This window comes from Uranotaenia lowii, chromosome 1 (genome assembly GCF_029784155.1).
Source record: "Uranotaenia lowii strain MFRU-FL chromosome 1, ASM2978415v1, whole genome shotgun sequence".
Lineage (NCBI taxonomy): Eukaryota > Metazoa > Arthropoda > Insecta > Diptera > Culicidae > Uranotaenia > Uranotaenia lowii.
Window position 1 is genome coordinate 104766198 of NC_073691.1, and position 20844 is coordinate 104787041.

The 20844-nt window shown below is 41.2% G+C and overlaps 1 protein-coding gene across 5 annotated transcripts in view; it reads left to right on the forward strand.

Annotated features, from left to right (window-relative positions):
• LOC129752542 (contactin) overlaps nucleotides 1–20844 on the forward strand; it is a 110988-nt gene that overhangs the window by 67239 nt on the left and 22905 nt on the right. For 2 of the 5 annotated variants that reach the window (XR_008738888.1, XR_008738889.1), the window contains one exon: nucleotides 18035–20837. The exons of the other annotated variants lie outside the window; for them this stretch is intronic. The gene's annotated coding sequence lies outside the window, so the exon portion shown is untranslated. The remainder of the gene's footprint in view (nucleotides 1–18034; nucleotides 20838–20844) is intronic. 5 annotated transcript variants of the gene reach the window in all.

Genomic DNA, 20844 nt, shown 5'->3' on the forward strand with positions numbered 1-20844 from the left:
TGAAAAATTTTGCTTACAGTACGAGAAAATCGGATCCATGACGACTAATTCGAATAGTTTGGAGATTGCACATAAAGCAGAAATTCCTCTATAGTTGTTGATATCTCTTCGGTCCCCCTTTTTATGGACTGGAAACATGTAGGCTTCCTTCCACAGCGAAGGGTAGGTGGCTCTGTCAAGAGAGGCTTGGAAGATGAGTCTTACAGGTGTCAGTAAAACAGGAATAAATCGCTTTAAAAAGGTAGATGGTATGCCGTCCGGGCCAGTAGAGAGGGAATTTTTGAGCTTTGCCGCTGCTTTAGATATGACCGCATCCTCTACAACAATCGTGCTCATGCTGAAGCCGAGTGGCGAAACATTCCTAACAGCATTCTCCACGTGTTCTCGGGATGTTGAAGCAGTAGCAAAGGTACTCGAGAATTTTTGAGCAAAGAGAGCACAGATTCCGCCATCAGAGTTCGCAGTGTTGCCATCCAGAAACATTTGAGTTGGAATACCAGGTTCATTCCGCTGACTTTTGACATGCTTCCAGAACGATTTTGGGTTGGACTTGAGGTTACGTTGTACTCGAAAAAGATAATTTTGGTAACAACGCTTACTAGCTCTTTTATAAGCGGAGTTCAGTCTTCGATATGCATCCTTAGTTTGGGAGGATTTGAGCTTATGGTAATTTCTAAGAGCACATCTCTTCGCCGTCTTCAGTCGACGCAGTTCCTTCGTAAACCAAGGAGTCCGCAAATTCCCGGAAGTCGTTCGCTTTGGCACGTGGCGGTCGATAACGTAATTTAAGATATGCGAAAAGGTTTCGGCCGCAGCATTGGGATTCAATAGATTGAGTTCAGATTCCCAGTCGATGGTGACCAGGATATGGGAGATAGCATCGAAATCCGCTTTCTTGAAGTCGAGATAGAAGGGTGCTGATTTTTCGACAGAAGCATGCAATCCGGTGACCTCGAGCGAAACCATTAGAGCTGGATGATGCTGAACTGCCTTAACGAACGGAGCAGGAGCCGATTCAATGGTCGGAACGCGAGACCCATCGCTAGCAAAGCAGAGATCCAACATACGGCCGTTTTCGTTAGTAACTCTGTTAATTTGACGCAAGGTTGCCGTACTCAGGGAGTCTAGTATGATGTTTGAAGGCGCCGAGAATGTAGAGCGCACAGGATCCGGGTACAAAAAGCTACCATGGTTGGAGCACCACTTCAAACCGGGCAAATTGAAGTCACCAATGACGAGAATATCGTCTTCGGGGGCGCAGAGAGAACTCACTTTGGATATGCAGCGAGAAAGAGACTCCGCCAGGGCGACATCTCGTGTGCGATCAGGGGGCAGGTACAGCACGCATACGTAGAGTTTTCGGTTGCCAAGATCGATGCGGGTCCACACAAGTTCCAAGTCGTGCCAGGAGTCATCGTCAATAAGCAGTGCATGGAAATCGGATTTAACAGCAATTAAAACTCCACCCCCAGTGTTCTTCTTGCTATTACGGGGACTGCGGTCACAACGAAAAACAACGTAATCTGGTCCAAATATCTGACTCGAGATAGTACGGTCGTTCAGCCATGTTTCCGTGAAAGCGACAACGTCGTAGCAGGAACAAGAGCTGGCGAGCAGATAATCTGCTATACAGGAGTTTAAACCCCCGACATTCTGGTAGTACATGGTGAGTGAATCATAAGATTCCATCGCAGACCAACGCTGGAAGGGGAGGAACCATCAGGCGGAGGAAAACGGTTAGGAGGGCCATACTTGCCTGAGCTCACAGGCTGGAGAACCCCTATGCCACAGACGAACTCAGGGCCAGGACGACTGATGACGTTGACGGGAAACAGCGCGACTGAGTCGAAGGGAATAGGGGTCTCCCAGGGGGAACAGGTTTCCCACAAGATCAAGGAGAAATCTAGTACACAGAAGAGCCAATACGGAGAAGATGAAGAGATCACCCGAATATTATAGCAAATTAAAGTACAATAACCTCCCAGGATTTTTGAAGCTCGTAACGAACAAACTCAGCTTCAAACGCCAAGTAAAAGCCTACCTAAAAACCAACTTAATGAACTACCTAACTTTTTTAATTTTTTTTAATTTACAAGTAGCTTTATTAAGGCATTTAACTCATAAAGTTTTTTTTTGCCGAGTATTCACTTTCACTTTTATGTGGTGTTAGTAAGAGGGGGGCCGTAATCGTCGCGGCTACTCAACTGTTAATTAATTAACTAAGAGGGAAGGAAAGAGGATTGTGTAGGGTCACTCTCGAGAACAGATTTCCGTCTTTGGTCGGTGGTGGCTTCCTGTAGCGTGGTTTCGTAAGCTACCGCAGGTATTGTGTTCCTGGCCAGCCTTCATTCCGGTGTTATCGAACCGGTCGGACGAGAGGTTGTTCTAATGAATAGACGAAAAGAGCATTAGATAGAGTAAAGACAGAGAGGAAGAGGACTAAACGACCAAGTCAGACATTTTAAGATATTTGTATATAGGGTACAAATATTCAAGATCTAAGTTTGCCAAGATGTCTCGAATTGGAACCCCAGTTAGTTTACTTCGGGCCCTAAGGGTATCCAGTAGCCAAGCCCTCGATCGATCAAACCGTTCACACGTCCACACAACATGATCAATGTCGTGGTAGCCATCCCCACAAACACAAACATTGCTTGTAACTAGTTGTATACGAAACAAATGCGCGTCAAGCCGGCAGTGATTTGACATGAGCCGAGAAACCACGCGAATGAAATCGCGACTCATGTTAAAATGCTTAAACCATGCCTTCGTCGGAACCTTAGGGATAATCGTATGGAGCCAACGTCCCTTTGTGCCATTATCCCAGCTAGACTGTCAAGCGTTAATCGCTCAAGTGCGAGGTATTGAAAAATATTCATTGTAAGTTATTATCCTCTCAAAAATTTCACCTTGTAACGCGCCCACCTTAGCCAATGAGTCCGCATTCTCATTGCCTTGAATAAGACAATGAGACGGGATCCAAGCTAAGGTAATCCTGTACGAATTTTCGATCAAAGCGCCCAATATCCCTGAAATTTCCAGCAAAAAATGGGAAGAGCGCTTCATCAGTTTCATCGATCGAATCGCCTCAACGGAGCTGAGACTATCCGAATAGATGAAATAGTGGTCTACGGGCAGTGTGCGAATGTGTTCCAAGCTACAATAAATTGCGGCTAATTCAGCAACGTATACGGAGCATGGCTCCCGAAACTTGAACGAAGCTTCAAAGCGCTCATTGTACACTGCGAAACCAGTCGCGCCGTCGATTCTAGAACCATCAGTAAAGAACATTTTTGTAGGGTCAATTTCACGTACTTTTGATGCAAAGATTAAAGGAATGACGTTGGGTCGGACGTGATCTGGTATTCCACGGATGTCAGGGGTCATGGACAGATCGAATCTTATCAAGGAACTGCTAATCGGGTGAAAGTGACTCGTGTCCGAATTTAATAAAGAAGGATTTATTTCTAATTGACTAAAAGTATTATAATTGTTTACATATTTTACTTGCGGATTAATATTCATAAGCCTTTCCAAATTTTCTATCACCAAAGGATTCATAGTTACACTTCGAATTAGGAAACGTAGCGATAAATCGAAGAACCGATTTTTCAACGGCATTATTCCCGCCAGTACTTCGAGACACATCGTATGTGTCGACTGCATACAACCCATGGCAATACGCAAACAACGATACTGTATTCGTTCTAGTTTAATCAAGTGGGTATCCGCGGCGGACCCAAAGCAAAAGCTTCCGTATTCTATGACCGACAGTATCGTTGTTTGGTATAACCTGATGAGGTCCTGTGGATGAGCACCCCACCAGGTTCCAGTAATCGTTCGAAGAAAATTGATTCTCTTTTGGCATTTTTGAGTCAAGTACCTAATATGTTTTCCCCAGAGGCATTTAGAGTCGAACCAGACACCCAAATATTTAAAACTAAGAGATTGAGTTAGAGTTCTACCCATCATAAGGAGCTCTATTTGAGGAGGGGAATGCTTCCTTGAAAAAACTACTAACTCGGTTTTACTAGGCGAAAACTCGATGCCTAGATTCCTGGCCCAATGTGATAAATTATTTAGAGTTTCTTGTAACGGAGGTTTAATTTGAGTGCCTTTTTTACCTGTGATATGAACAACACAGTCATCCGCAAGCTGTCTTAGCGTGCAATTTTGTGCCATACAAGCATCGATCTCTCGAACATAAAAGTTGTTTCGAGCTGTTCTTCAAAACGTGTGCAGTGACGTTTCTCGAGATAACCCATCTACGAATCGCCGCCAGTACCCACGTTTCTTGCCCCTGATCAAGTTCTTGAACTTGCGTTCCAAGGACAAGTAACGTTAGAACTTCTCTGGCTATCCAGTTCTGCGAAACTCAACAAACGCCTTGCATTTTTCTCCTCGCGCGAGTTAAGAATTCTGCCAGTGGGATTTCTTTTAAAAAAAGGTCTACACCTGACTACTGTTCAACTAAAACTGATTTTATTCAACCTGCTTCAGAAAGAACACACCTTTTACATTCATACATGTTACCGACTCGTGGAATGCCTACTCAGCGCTTCCATTGTGGGAATCGGTCGTCCTCGTTGCCGGTTGATGATACTCGATGCCGCTACTGATTCAGGTGACACCCAAAAAGCTGACTACGACGTCTGGCAAGAGACGGCGTTAACTTGCCCTTCCTTAAAGATGAACCTCCTGGTTCATGATATCCGCTATGGAAAGTGGTTTAAAATTTTCAATGCCTTTTCCTGATTCTAGATTTTCAACCTTTTCCTTGACATTTGGTGTGGTCTGTAGTTTAATATGTGCTGTTCTGTGAAAGAAAATACTGAAGACAATAACGATACCAATTATAAGAGGAAGAAGAGTTATTCCTCCAAATATTGTCCAATGTGGGAAATGCAAGCTGTTGTTGTTTAGACGCAGGTAATCCAGATCTTTTCGAGCTTCTATGTGAAGCTTGTGGAGGTGTTCCATGCTCAGGTTTAGTACATCACCATTTTTGGTAATGGAGATTCCGTCCAGTGGCAGGTGAAGGGGTATACCAGTGACATTCCGGATTTTACTGGTGTATGAATTATTGTTGATTATCAATGTACAATTTTCGTATTGTAGTAAATACGATCCGTACAGGATCCTCTCAGCAGTAATACAATCGGATGATAGGGTAAAGTTATTAGCGGCGTTGATAAGTATATGGTGCATATCAATCTGTACAACTTCGTGTTGTATCGGGTTTAATGTGTAGTTACAGATGGCTGCTTTTCCATCTAAGAGATTTGGTATGCATGTAGAATCAGCCACTTCAGTATCTTCAATATTATAGATTGTCGGTTCTAACGTCTTGACGGTTAATTTTGCAGTTGGATGAATCAGGAGAAATTTCTTGGTTGTATGGATTTGTTGATGGTTGTGAAGTATTGGGTAAACTCGGACTTTGCGGAAGGTTCGGGAATCCAGCTTTGGTATCTTTATGAAGAGTACGATTTCTTGATGGTTGGTAGCTATCGACGTCTTGGCGTAGTTGACTGCTTCTGACGAGGAGTGAATTGTAACGTTCTGATCTTCTAAATCCTTCCTTAACATTTCTAATTCGTTCTTAGTCAAAACTTTTTCATTTAAAATCCCTAGCTTAGCTAACATTATAGTATCGATTATATTATTTATCATTTCATTAAGATTTTTGAGATTGAACAAAATATTGATAGAATACAATTCTGACGATTTTGATTTAAACAGTCGGATAGCGTCTTTAGTTTTGTATACTGATTCTTTTAATTGCAAAGACATTTCTTTATTAACTTTTACTTGTTCATTATTGTTGTAAATGAGATTATTGATGCTAGAGTTTATCATCCTTAAATCGTTTGCATCGGGAGTTCCCGCTATAAATTTCCAAACAGTTCCTACAGCATCCCATCTTTTCTGTCTCTTAGTAGGGATTATGTTTTTAAGTGAAGTATCAATTTCATCAAATTTCTCAAGTATAATTTTTGAAAACTGGTTTGCTTCAATTTCGTTAAATTTGATCTTCAAATCCATTACATGGGTACGTATTGCTTCTATGTTAAAATGGTGTATGTAATATATGGATTGATGTTGTATCCTTGCTGTTCCTATCTCGTACACGAAAATTGGTTGGTCCAGTCTTTTTATGTCGAATGTCCATGTCTGCACCGTAAGTGTCAGGAATCTGAAAGAGTAAAATAAGGTTTTTATAAGTCTCGTCTAAAATTTCCTTATTTTTATGTCGTTTTTGTGAATACGTCTGCCGTCAGTTGTTTTAACAGTACTCTTATTAACTTTGTCTATCTTAATTTTCTTGTACCTAGGTACCGTTTTAACTCTACGTCTAGTCTTTTCGAAAGCATTTGTCCCTTCTATGATGTGTTTATGTTTTGTCTTACGATTATGGTATTTTAAGTCTTTCGTTTGTTTCGTCAATAAATTTTTATAAACAGTCTCGATTATGTGTGAACTCTGTGAGCTTGGTATAACGATTTCGTATGGGGTATATTTAGTGGAAGAGTGGATAGTGTGGTTATACTTGACTATTGAAATTTCCATTAATTGTTCAGGTGGTTTTGTCGGATTTTCTCTCTTCGTGATTCGATAAATTTCCAAAATCGTGGAATGGAACCGTTCTACAACGCCATTCATTTCGCTTCGCCCAGTTGCCACAATATAAGGCGTTATTTGATTGGTGTTATAGAAGTGTACTAGATCCCCTGTCATAAACGATTTTTCTTGATCCATGACCAAAGTTTCGGGAAATTTGAATTTGGATAACACCTCTTTTACAGCAGGCACGAGGTCTACTGCAGCTCGAGACTGGATTAAATAAGCTTGAGCATATTTTGAAAATTTATCGACATACGTTAAATACTGGAGATTGTCTATGAAAAGAATGTCTATATGAGCTATTTGAAATGGTTGATTTGGTATGGGAGTTTTTTGTAAAGGAAAGTGGATAGGGTTTCGATCATATTTGTTTTCGTGGCATAATTGACAATTTGTTACGAATTCATGCAACTTTTGAGAAAGCTTTGGGAAATAAAACCTCCTCAAAATTTGCCACTTATTTTCTTCTGCACCCCGGTGTGCACGACAATGTTCCTTTTTTATAACGTTCCATTGTTTGTCCTCCTCCTGGATGTCGTGAAGTTGTTTTTGCGAAAAACGGATTTTTAACATATTTTGGTTTCCGAAATGCTTTCTATATACTTCTTGTAATTTACCCATGATTTCTTCCGTTGTTAAAAGTCCGTTTAACTTACTGGTGTCAAAATGATTTTTCAGAACCTGCAAAAGTGAATTTTCATTAATATCTTTGATAAATACATTGATTCTAGTAAAATTTTCAAATGGTTTTTCTATTGTCACTTGATCCGGTCCTTGGTTTAAAATTACTTGATGTCTAAATACATTGATTGGCACATCAACAGATTTTATATAAAAATGTTGGCTGTTATCCGCTGAATGCTGCGTACCCGTCATTGAACAAACTATCCGGCTCAGAGCATCCGCGACTACGTTACTCTTACCTGGTTTATATTGGATGGAATAGTCATGCTCTTCTAGATATGCCTTCCAACGCTTTAGCTTTGCGTTGGTGTTTTTCGGAGAAAGTGAGAAAGTTAATGGTTGGTGATCTGTGAGGATAGTGAATTTTGAACCATATAAATAGTTTCGAAAAGTTTGTAGGGCCCAATAGATGGCTAACATTTCTTTTTCCGGAACGGAGGACCCTTCTTCTGTTTTGGAAAGAGTTCTTGAGGCGAAGTGAATCGGCTTATCTTTACCTATATCACCTTGTGATAAGACAGCTCCGATAGCATAGTCGGAGGCATCTGTTGTGAGTAAAAACGGTTTATTGAAGTCAGGGTAAATTAAGACGTCAGATGATGAGATAATTTTTCTCATCTTCCTAAAACAAAATCTGCCTCGTTTAGTTTAATTTTTTTATTTGATGTACATCTTTCCCCTCTCAGAAGGTTTGTAAGGGGTTTTGCTATCTTTGCAAAGTCCTTCACAAACCGTCTGTAATACCCCATCATTCCTAAGAATGATCTCAGCTCCTTGATTGATGACGGTTCTGGGTAGTTTTCGATAGTCTCAATTTTCTTAATGTTCGGCTTAATTCCATCGGACGTTATCACGTATCCGAGAAATTCAATTTCATTGCGTAGGAACTCAGACTTATCCAATTGAATTTTTAAATTGGCATCGTTCAGAGCTTTCAAAATTATTTCCAAGTTATTAAGTGCTTCTTCGAGTGTTCTGCCAAAAATGATAACGTCATCAATGTAGACGTAACATATTTTACCAATATGCTTCCTCAAAACGTCATCGATTGCTCGTTGAAATATTGCAGGAGCATTTTTGAGGCCAAATGGCATACGAGTGAACTCGTATTTGCCATTATTTATCGAGAATGCTGTTTTCTCGACGTCACTCTTCTTCATGTTTATCTGGTGAAAACCAGACGCTAAGTCGAGAGTTATAAAGTACTTTTGGCCTTTCAACTGATCAGTAACATAATTTATTTCAGGCATAGGATACCTGTCCGAAATTGTTTTTTCATTTAACTTTCGGTAATCTACTACCATCCGAAATTTCCTTTCGCCTGAGGCGTCAGATTTTTTTGGAACAATCCAAACAGGCGATGTCCATGCTGATCTCGAAGGCCGTATAATTCCATCCTGCAAAAGCTTTTCGATTTGCTTGTTCACCTCTTCCGTGTAGGCAGCAGGGTATGGATAAACCTTTTGATGAATTGGAATATCATCAACAGTGTTAATTGCACATTCCACTATCGTGCTGCAAGTTAATTTTTGATCCGGTTTATGGAATGCTTCTGTATGTCGCTGTAGCACTTCTAAAAGTTTATTTTTTTCGTTGGGTGAAAGATGAGACGTGCGAAACGTTTGCTCGGTGTTATTTTGCCGAGGTACTAAGTTTGTTTTATGAGGTACCGTCGGTTGAGATAAACTGTTTGTTGTTTTTGTAGAGGCGCTTTGTTCGGGATAGTATTGCTGGAGCGGGATATTTATTGTTTGGTTTCCTCTACTCAGCTGCAACATGTTCTTAGAAAAATCTATTTGTGCATTTAAGGAGCATAGAATTCCAGTTCCAATTATCCCATGAAAAAATGGGTGAAAGTCGTGTAGTAGAAACTGAGCAATGTAATTTATCCTGGGCTGGAAAAAATTAATATCAATCGCTGTGTCCGCATTGAATTTGCCATTAGCACTTCCTATGTTATTTGCTGTAAAGCAGTACGGTTTAGAAAGTGAATAATTATATGCTAACATTGGATGAATAAGGTTTATGTTGGCACCGGTATCAATTAGGAAGGGGAAATCTCCTATATTTGTTTTAAGATTAATATATGGCAGAGTTGGAATTACCAACTCGGGAGCCATTCTAAAAAATTTGCCTCCTGTGGCTCAGGATTGGCAACCTCAGATTGATTGTTCTGTTTTCCTGTTTCAGGTGCTAGTTGATCAAATTCTTGGTATGAGTCATCGTAGTAACTGTTCTCCCAGTACTGACTATCATATCCATAATTGTAATCTTCATCATAATATTCGGGATAGGGGCTAACGGCTGCAAGCGGGTGCGCTTGTCTTTTAAAATTGTTTTGTTGTGTTGAAGGAGGGTGCGGGCGTTTCATATTCATCATCGGTCGATTACCGTAATTGAGGGCTCGCGTTTGTTGACTGGGGTCAACTTCCATGGGTTCTGGTCTATAAGATGCGTTGTTTTGAAATGGATTTTGCCCAAAGGGATTATTTTGACGATTGTTTTGGAATGGATTCTGTCTGAATGGATTATTTTGCGGGTGTGAGCCAAATGGGTTATTTTGCAATTGATGTTGGAATGGGAAACCTCGAGTATGCTGCAAATTATTTTGAAATGGATTCATAGATTGTCTCCTTGGAGGAATAGGAGGTGGAAAAAATAACTTTGGTTGGATCTGTACTTTTGGTGGAATTTCTGGAAGAGCACGGGGTTTTGGAACTGGTTGCCCACCTAATTCATTCCTGAATGGTGCGGATCTCATATCCAAATTATGATATTCTATACAAAAGTTGTACGCTTGACTAAGTGTTGCTGGGTTTGAACTTTTGAGCAATATGTTGAGAGGTTTTTCCAGTCCCCTGATAAAAGCATCAAGAGCTTTTTCCCGAAAATAGCTGATGTGTGCGTTGGCATTGAGTCTCATTGTATCATCTGTTTTGATTTGCGCAATGGATAATGAAAGGAGTTCATTAACCCGGCTATAATAACTATTCAAATCTTCATTTGCTGACTTCTTAATTGACGTCAGCTGATAATCGAGAGTTTTAATATCTCTCTGATCTTTGTAATATAGAATCAGAGAATTTTTTATATCGGGCCAATTTGCAGTAATATTATTCGAATTTAAAATATCTGCAGCCTCACCTTCGACTTTCCTACGAATCGTTCTTTCTAAAATATTTATTTGTGCGGCAGTCGCACCATTTTCCCGATAAGTCCTAAAGATTGATTCAACATCGGTGATCCAATCGATAAGTTTAGTCGGATTGCCGGTGAATGGTTATACGTCTCGAACAAAATCAGGAACTTTACCCAGATCAATAAACTGTTGGGTGGTCATAGCAGCTGGTGGGTTTGCCATGATTAGTTTTCACACACTTCACTTTCCTTAAATTAATTAGTTAAAATTGATTTTGAAGATGTCGACTGTATGTTTAAGTGTTTTATTTACGGCAAATCACTCCAATTAATTTTTATAAACGACGTTTATTTATTCCGACGTTTCGGTGTCTATTAATTAGTTAATTTTTTTTTTACACGGGGGGGAATGAGTTTAGTTTACTTACAAGTAGGTGCTAAGCATTCCTGCTGGACTTTGTGGGTAAGCTTTGGGGTGACCTTCGCTCGTGGGGGGAAACCAGGCAGCTATGTTGGGATTCTCCTTTTTGCCCGTCGTTTGCGTCGCTGCTACTAAGGTCCCTAGTAGCGATTGAGCCGGTTGGCTTCGGTGTCCTAATCTCCGCTTTCGTCTTCGTGATAATGGCTCGTTGAACCAGGTTGTGATATTGCTTGGCTCCTTGGACCAACACTTGGAATATTGTGATATTCCACTTTGAGGATTTTTGCACTTTGCACTGTTTACGATTTTTTACCACAGACTTATACTTTTCCCACTTTCACCAGGTCCCTATTCTCGGGCGCCAGTTAAGAATTCTGCCAGTGGGATTTCTTTTAAAAAAAGGTCTACACCTGACTACTGTTCAACTAAAACTGATTTTATTCAACCTGCTTCAGAAAGAACACACCTTTTACATTCATACATGTTACCGACTCGTGGAATGCCTACTCAGCGCTTCCATTGTGGGAATCGGTCGTCCTCGTTGCCGGTTGATGATACTCGATGCCGCTACTGATTCAGGTGACACCCAAAAAGCTGACTACGACGTCTGGCAAGAGACGGCGTTAACTCGCGCGTGAGCAGTCTCCATCCCACTATGGAGTGGGAGGCCGTTTCTGTATCGTCGAATTGTCATTCCGTCTGACCTGTGCCCCGATTGCACAGTCCACAATTGTCCCGGACATAAAGCTGTACTCTGCCTCCGGAGGCAGTTCTTCCGTTGAGTCGATGGCTTCCATGACACCTGATGCATACTTTTTCCAATCTATATTCTTTGTGAGGTCATAAGGAATATTGATCTCTTCAGGTGGACTACGACCACTGGTGATAGAAATATTTATAGGCAAATGATCGCTTCCCTGAGGGTCTTGGATTACCTTCCACGTACAATCCAAGCTCAGAGAGGAAGAAGCTAAAGAAAGGTCTAAAATACTATGCTGTGATTGGGATCCATTAATTCGAGTCACTTCCCCATTGTTTAAGACAGTCATGTTGAAGTCGTCGCACAGCTCATAAATAATGTTAGCACGATCATCATCACGTGAGCTACCCCAGCCCACGCCATGGGAGTTGAAATCTCCCAGAAATAACCGGGGTTCTGGGAGAAGTGAAAGAATATTCGCCAATTAGTTCCGGCTCACGCTTGAATTTGGCGGAATATATACCGAGGCTAGGCAAAGGTCTTGGCCTTTAATTCTAGCTTGGCAACTGACGACTTCAATACCTGGAGATGGTTGTAGTGGAATACGATAGACAGAGTGGCATTTCTTAATCCTCAAAAGAACGCCACCTCCTCTTTGCCCATCTCGATCCAGGCGAATAATATTGTGGCTATGGAAGTTGAAATCAGTGTTTGGAGAGAGCCAAGTTTCGCATAAGGCGAACACATCACAATTCAAATTGTGTACCAATACTTTAAAGGAGTCTAATTTTGGTAAAATACTTCTGCAGTTCCATTGCAATACAGAAACAATTTCTCTTACCTCAGTGGACGAGTTATTCATCAAAAGAAATTGCTTCTGCGATGAGGGTCATAGTACAAGCTTTCTTTTTCAAGACTTCTCTCAAAAGAGGTACAAACATATTAATCATAGTCCTCCAACCTGCTGGTACACTGAAAAAGTCCAAGATGAACGCAACAATTTCCGAAAATTTCATCTTACCATCAGATGAAAAGCTGGGCAAACTGTTCGACGATGGATCAGATGCAGTTTCTCTGGGAATTGTTGCATTCCTGCTAGCTACTGATGGTCCTGAATTCTGAAGGGAAGTCTGGGGTTTTGACTTACCAGAAAGTGGAGGAAAGTCCTTCGGGGACGGATTAAAACCCGGAGGTCTCTGAATAGGAGGGGTAGAATAACTATTTCCACTTTGAGGATTTTTTGTTTTATTAACTTTGCTGGCAGCTGTTCGGGGTTGTGTGTTGTTGTGCGTTTCCTTTTTGGAGCCTGTGAAACATTTTTTTTAACAAATGGCCCAGCTGGTGTTCCTTCACATGGATCCTCCCCTTCGGATTCATACTCACTTAGAAGGCCAAACTGGTTCTCTGAGACGATTGGCAAAGACTTCATCAGCATGTCTCTATATGATTTCTTAGAGCGGGTTTTTAAAGAAGTCTTGATTTTTTCCCGGCGCGATATGTACTTCGGACACGCAGAGAGAGCATGAGATTCCTCGCCTGTGCAATACAAACACTTGCTTAATGCTTGTATTTCACACGAAGATTCCGCATGCTTCTCCCCGCACTTAGAGCAGCGTGCCTGATTGCAACAGTAGGCGGTCGTATGATCCAACTGCTTGCAATTCTGGCAATACATGAGCAATGGCATTTGCTTCCTTCAGGCTATCAACAACAATGCGCATCTTGTGCGGTCTCATCGGCTGGTAGCTGATTACGGAAGGGTAAGAACGATCAAGGTCCCGGGCGATTGAAATCACATTGGGTGATTTCCCATTAGTTTTGGACCGGATGTAAACTACCCAAGGCCCCGTCGATTCAGGTTGGTAAACCCGACGGCGAGGGGCAGTTTGAGGCAACTCATTATCTTTTTCAACGGGGGAGTTTGCTTGAGGGGTTGATGCTGGCGTGGAGTTTCCAAACACAAAGGGCATTTGTGGGAAAAGGGTCTTTGGGAGAGGAGAAGGGTCATCTTCCGTGTCCGTGAGGTACATCGGGTGGTCTTGTAATGTTTCTTTGGAAATAATTTCCTCGGAAAGAATTTCCTCGGAAATATCTTCCCGTAAAGGGGGATCTTTGCCCGTCTCGCCGTCGTCATCCATCAGCCGGTGACTTTCCGAACTAATGGGCTCTGGAGGAGATGCAACCGCAATTTAAAATTAAATTAAAAAAAGAAAAAATAAAATTTATAAATAATATAAATTTAAAAAAAAAATCTTATAATTTATATAATAACTAGCTGATTCCGTACGAACTTCGTTTCGCTTTAAATCATTGGTACGTCAAAATGAGTTTAGAAAATGAATTCGAAACATTTTTTCGACAATTCTGGGGAAAAAAATCAACAGTGTTAAAGTCGCTACTATTACTATTACTTGAAATTCGAATTAAACGGTTGATTGGCTTTTTATTAAAATTTATGTGAGAGTGTTTTCTTCTCGATCGGTTGCAAAATCTAGACATTATGGCAGAAACATGTACTATTTGTTTGTGTGCATGACTCTTTTGCTTGACCTTCACACTTAAATTGGTATCAATTAACTGCCTCCAACAAAATTATTGCACAAAACACTGAACTTTCAATAAAACCCTCTTTTTCTGTTCCATGGCCCGAAATTCGATAATTGATACCAATTTTACGTTCCTCAAAACTCCCTTGTGCCATTTTTTCTTTTCAAATTATATGTAAAATAACGTCAGGAACTTGAAAACAGTGATCAGTGAACCGACCCTTGACACGGAACATGCTACCTGGAGTCAATTGCTCATAGTTTATAACCCTCATCTGAACATTTTCATCTCAATACGATGCATGATCATGACAATATCGCGGAAACAGTGAGCAACTAACATGGACGGCCTTTTTTTTACCACGATTCAAAACTTGACACCTGAAATCAATTATCTTTTCTGTTAAACTCTCATGTTCCAATTTTCATTACAATTCTATGCTCAATCAAGAGAATATCGTAAAAACAGTGAACAGATAATAACCCCTTTTGCCGACCCCTGAGTCAAGATTTGAAACCTGAAAGCAAAAAAGCGTCCCTCAAAACTCCTATGCGGAAATTTTCATCTCATCATCATCCAATGAAAAATAACGTCAAAATCGCAAAAACATTTAAGTTGGATATGAACGACTCCTTCAGCCGACTTCTGATCCGCAATTCGAAACTTTAAATCGATTGCTCGTCTTTCAAAACACTCATGTGCAAATTTTCATCACAATCAGGTGTATAATAACACCAATATCGCAAAAACATTAATCAGTGAATATGGACGACCCCTTTGGCCGACCCCTGACCCTAAATTTGATAACTGTAATCGATTGCTCGTCTCTCAAAACACTCATGTGCAAATTTTCATCACAATCCGATGTATAATAACGCCAATATCGCAAAAACATAAATCAGTGGATATGGACGACCCCTTTTGCCGACCCCTATCCCTAAATTTGATAACTGTAATCGATTGCTCGTCTCTCAAAACACTCATGTGCAAATTTTCATCACAATCCGGTGTATAATAACGCCAATATCGCATAAAAATGAATCAGTGAATATGGACGACCCCTGACCCTAAATTTGATAACTGTAATCGATTGCTCGTCTCTCAAAACACTCATGTGCAAATTTTTATTACAATCCAATGTAAAATAAAGCCAATATCGCAAAAACATTAATCCGTGGATATGGACGACCCCTTTTGCCGACCTCAAACCCTAAATTTAATAACTGTAATCGATTGCTCGTCTCTCAAAACACTCATGTGCAAATTTTCATCACAATCCGACAAAAAAATAACGTCAATAACGTGAAAACAATATTTGTCTTGTATGGACGACCCCCTCCAGAAGGGGTCGTCCAAAAATCTAAAAACATTTTTCATCATTCCTGGTCCTAATGAGCATCCATGCCAAATTTCAGATCTCTAGCTCTTAAGACGGCTGAGTCTATAGAGGACAAACAAACAAACAAACAAACAAACAAACAAACATACATACAGATAATTGCTTTTTATATATATAGATAATAACGAAAGAGGAAAGCTAAAGAAGAAAACCAAATAAAAAAAAAAATAAAAACCCAAAAACTTTTTGGGAAAAAAATGAACCACTCCATTAATGTGGATCAGGTGTATAATAACACCAATATCGCAAAAACATTAATCAGTGAATATGGACGACCCCTTTGGCCGACCCCTGACCCTAAATTTGATAACTGTAATCGATTGCTCGTCTCTCAAAACACTCATGTGCAAATTTTCATCACAATCCGATGTATAATAACGCCAATATCGCAAAAACATAAATCAGTGGATATGGACGACCCCTTTTGCCGACCCCTATCCCTAAATTTGATAACTGTAATCGATTGCTCGTCTCTCAAAACACTCATGTGCAAATTTTCATCACAATCCGGTGTATAATAACGCCAATATCGCATAAAAATGAATCAGTGAATATGGACGACCCCTGACCCTAAATTTGATAACTGTAATCGATTGCTCGTCTCTCAAAACACTCATGTGCAAATTTTTATTACAATCCAATGTAAAATAAAGCCAATATCGCAAAAACATTAATCCGTGGATATGGACGACCCCTTTTGCCGACCTCAAACCCTAAATTTAATAACTGTAATCGATTGCTCGTCTCTCAAAACACTCATGTGCAAATTTTCATCACAATCCGACAAAAAAATAACGTCAATAACGTGAAAACAATATTTGTCTTGTATGGACGACCCCCTCCAGAAGGGGTCGTCCAAAAATCTAAAAACATTTTTCATCATTCCTGGTCCTAATGAGCATCCATGCCAAATTTCAGATCTCTAGCTCTTAAGACGGCTGAGTCTATAGAGGACAAACAAACAAACAAACAAACAAACAAACAAACATACATACAGATAATTGCTTTTTATATATATAGATAATAACGAAAGAGGAAAGCTAAAGAAGAAAACCAAATAAAAAAAAAAAATAAAAACCCAAAAACTTTTTGGGAAAAAAAATGAACCACTCCATTAATGTGGATCAGGTGTATAATAACACCAATATCGCAAAAACATTTATCAGTGAATACGGACGACCCCTTTGGCCGACCCCTGACCCTAAATTTGATAACTGTAATCGATTGCTCGTTTCTCAAAACACTCATGTGCAAATTTTCATCACAATCCGATGTATAATAACGCCAATATCGCAAAAACATAAATCAGTGGATATGGACGACCCCTTTTGCCGACCCCTATCCCTAAATTTGATAACTGTAATCGATTGCTCGTCTCTCAAAACACTCATGTGCAAATTTTCATCACAATCCGGTGTATAATAACGCCAATATCGCATAAAAATGAATCAGTGAATATGGACGACCCCTGACCCTAAATTTGATAACTGTAATCGATTGCTCGTCTCTCAAAACACTCATGTGCAAATTTTTATTACAATCCAATGTAAAATAAAGCCAATATCGCAAAAACATTAATCCGTGGATATGGACGACCCCTTTTGCCGACCTCAAACCCTAAATTTGATAACTGTAATCGATTGCTCGTCTCTCAAAACACTCATGTGCAAATTTTCATCACAATCCGACAAAACAATAACGTCAATAACGTGAAAACAATATTTGTCTTGTATGGACGACCCCCTCCAGAAGGGGTCGTCCAAAAATCTAAAAACATTTTTCATCATTCCTGGTCCTAATGAGCATCCATGCCAAATTTCAGATCTCTAGCTCTTAAGACGGCTGAGTCTATAGAGGACAAACAAACAAACAAACAAACAAACAAACAAACAAACATACAGATAATTGCTTTTTATATATAGATAATAACGAAAGAGGAAAGCTAAAGAAGAAAACCAAATAAAAAAAAAATAAAAACCCAAAAACTTTTTGGGAAAAAAAATGAACCACTCTATTAATGTGGACCACTCTATCAAACCTGATGCCAACAACGTGGTCCTTTGTTTGATGGCGAATGGATGCTGAACCAAGGCTATTGTATTCAGCCGGGATGATGATTTGCTGGGTGATTTGACGAACCAGCTACACGAGCGTTAGAATTTCACTGCCGTTCTGAACTTAGCTATCCGGTGTAACGGTACGTAAGTCCGGATAATTCGGATAGCGGCACTACACGGCAGGTATAAGGGGCTAATAATGTAAACTTTTGCCACACACGCGAGAGAAAACAAACTCGACCGTCTCCAGTGAGTGATGCGAAACGAATGACTACCTAACTTAATGTAAACCAAAGCAAAAAAAATCATCTGTAAACTAACTCAGCTGTAAAACAAGCTCGCAAGTACCCCCTTAACAGAGAGTAATCTCACTGGGGGCTACGAACAGTCGAAATCCTCACTTACAATATATTCACCACTAATCGCCACCATACCGTATTTTCTCTGTACCCCCTCTCTGCTAGCCACCACCTGCCGCAAACCGCCCCTCCAACCGCCTTCACCAACCGCCCACACCAACCGCCAACACCCGTCACCAAACCGCCTCGAACCACACAACCAAATGAAAATTTATAATGTGATAGTGAAGAAAAGAAATAATGTTGAATTCAAATATTGTAAGTAATAAGTAATGAAAAAAATATGAATAAATAGTGAGGAGGTTTTATGCCTACGGGAGCATGATTTTGAAGAAAAAATCAACTCCCGCGGGCTTTTCCCTGCTCTTGAATCATCATTACTTCCTCCGAGTCCCTCTGTTCTTGTCTGCCTCGTGCTCCTTCATCATTTCCGGCTGCTTGTGGCCTCGGTGGAATCGTCAACGCATCGCAGGCATCCCTACTGCTACTGTTCTCTGCCTGGATGGTTGGGACACTAGTTGAAAGGCTAGTGTTTTCTGTTTCACTTAGCACCATATTGACTGCACTGTTCACGCACTCTATCTGAGCTAGCAGCGTCTCTACAAGCTCGCACACGACCCTACGCGTTTCCTCTAAATTCGCGACCACTGGAATCAGTGATAATCTTTGCCGGTAATGAAGCAATCTCGATTTCGCGCAAGCCATTTGATCGGCGTTTCGATTCTGCGTGGCTAAATCAACATGATTCCTCAATTCTACAACTGCCCTCTGGCAGACCTCAATGTTCAACTCCGGCGACATTACGTGTTCCGAATTTACATAAATGATGTCTCTAAGGGTGTCCCCTTGGACAAGGGCTTTTAACTTGACCACCCTAGCTCTTCTAGGGCATGGGGCTAGATTCGTAACATGGCGCAAGGCCAATTCATATTCCATCTCCTCATCATTAAGATGATACAAATCAATTTGTTTATTCATCATTCTTTATTAGGATAAAAAAACCAGATATTTTTTGTAATGTGGACTTACAGATTACAAAATCACGATACGGTACAAAAATTGAGAGATAATAATAATAACATAACAGCAGCTTTTACTAAATACTGTTACAATAATAATAACATCATAAACAAAACTAAAACTTTAATTTAACGAACAAAATAATGCGGTTCGTTTTAGTTGGGCGCCATTTGTTATGGAGGCTTTTGTGGTCATCGCCACGTAAATAGAAAAAATAATGGCTTCAATAGATTTTGGCAAAACACTCCCACATTTCCCCGAATCAGCGTGTACTCACCGCATTCTTGCTGAATGGATTCCTTTTGTGCGGCACCTCGCCTGCCCTGCATGCGTCCGCCGCCTTTCGACAGAACGCCGATCGGATGGCACCTCGTCTTCTGCTATTTGGCCGCCCTACGACCGGAGCCGATTGGTGGCACCTTGATGCCGCTGCTGCTGTTTCGGCCGCCCTAAGCCTGGGGCCGATTGGTGGCACCTTGATGCCGCTGCTGCTGTTTCGGCCGCCCTAAGCCTGGGGCCGATTGGTGGTACCTTGGCGCCGCTCTGTTCTTCGGCCGCCCTACGACCTGGGCCGATTGGTGGCACCTTGGCGCCGCTACTGTTCTTCGGCCGCCCTACGACCTGGGCCGATTGGTGGCACCTTGGCGCCACTGCTGCTGCTCGCTGTGGACCCTACCGGAAGACCTCCACTTTTCTTCACGGCTGAGTTCCGGTGCCTCCGAGTTATTGTGGTGCTGCTCGGCGATTCAGAGTGCCAATTGGCAGCACTGCGTGAATTCTGGCCCTTCGCCTACGGCACCTCCTGGGGTCTACCAGGGGGCTGCTGATTTTCGTCTAGGTTGTTCGGCTCGCGTGCCAATGCCCTACGCCTGTGGCGCCTCCTGGGATCTACCAGGGGGCAGCTGATTTTCTTCGGCTGTCGGCTCGCGGGCCAATGGAGATGTGCGCCGGAATTTATGCCACCGGAGCAGTGCCCGAAACCGCCTTGGAATCCAGCGCTATGAAAGAAAATAGGGGAAAAAGGGCCGCCTTCGCAAAAGCGTATTAGTTACCAGATCCCTTTTCTTTTCCTGTTCTATTCGGCAAATTACCTCTGCGACCCTTTCCTGGCGCTTGCCTTCTCTTCCTTGAGCTCCTGACCGGGGAATCGAGCTTCCTCACAATGGACTGCGCTTTGCTTTGCTGGCTGGATTCCGTCCCAAAAATGCACGTGGCGTGGCCGGCTTTTGTTTTTGTTTGCAGCGCAGCAGCTCCTGCTGGTGCTGATGCTGGATTCGATCCTCGGGCTTCTTCGACTCGTTAAACCGGGTTTTTTCTTCTCACGCACTACACCACTTCCCGATTTCGGAGGCACTTTTCTCCGTCTATCCACGACGGTACTTGGAACGAGATGGCGGATCTGTTCCGCATGGCCCGTTTGACAGCTCTTGTTGCACGCTGCTTTTGCTTCCCTCATTTTTGGGTGCTCTTAACATTAAAATGTACGCTTGGCGCATTTTAACCGATTTTGGTTTCATAATAGCAACACGCTAATTTTACTCTATATGCACACAAAACTTTCGAGGCTCCACTTAGCAAAAATGAGCTGTTACTTTCCATTAGCAAAAATTTTTTTTTACTGTCGAGTTAGCACTTTCCCAAATTGTCGTGACTTTTGCTCAATTTGAGTAAAATTAACCAAAATACTACTAATTTTAGCATTTATAGTAGCATGGACTCAAACTTTTAGCCTGTGCCCAAACCGCGTTCTTTAAGTGCTCAAATTTTAGAAAGGCGACACAGGCGGGAACCTGTTAGATTATTCTTGTTTTCATTTTGCACCACGCGCGGGTAAAACATTTTTGTTCTGCTCCTCAGTTTTTCGTCGTTTGGTTAGAATTTGGATTAGGTAAGTA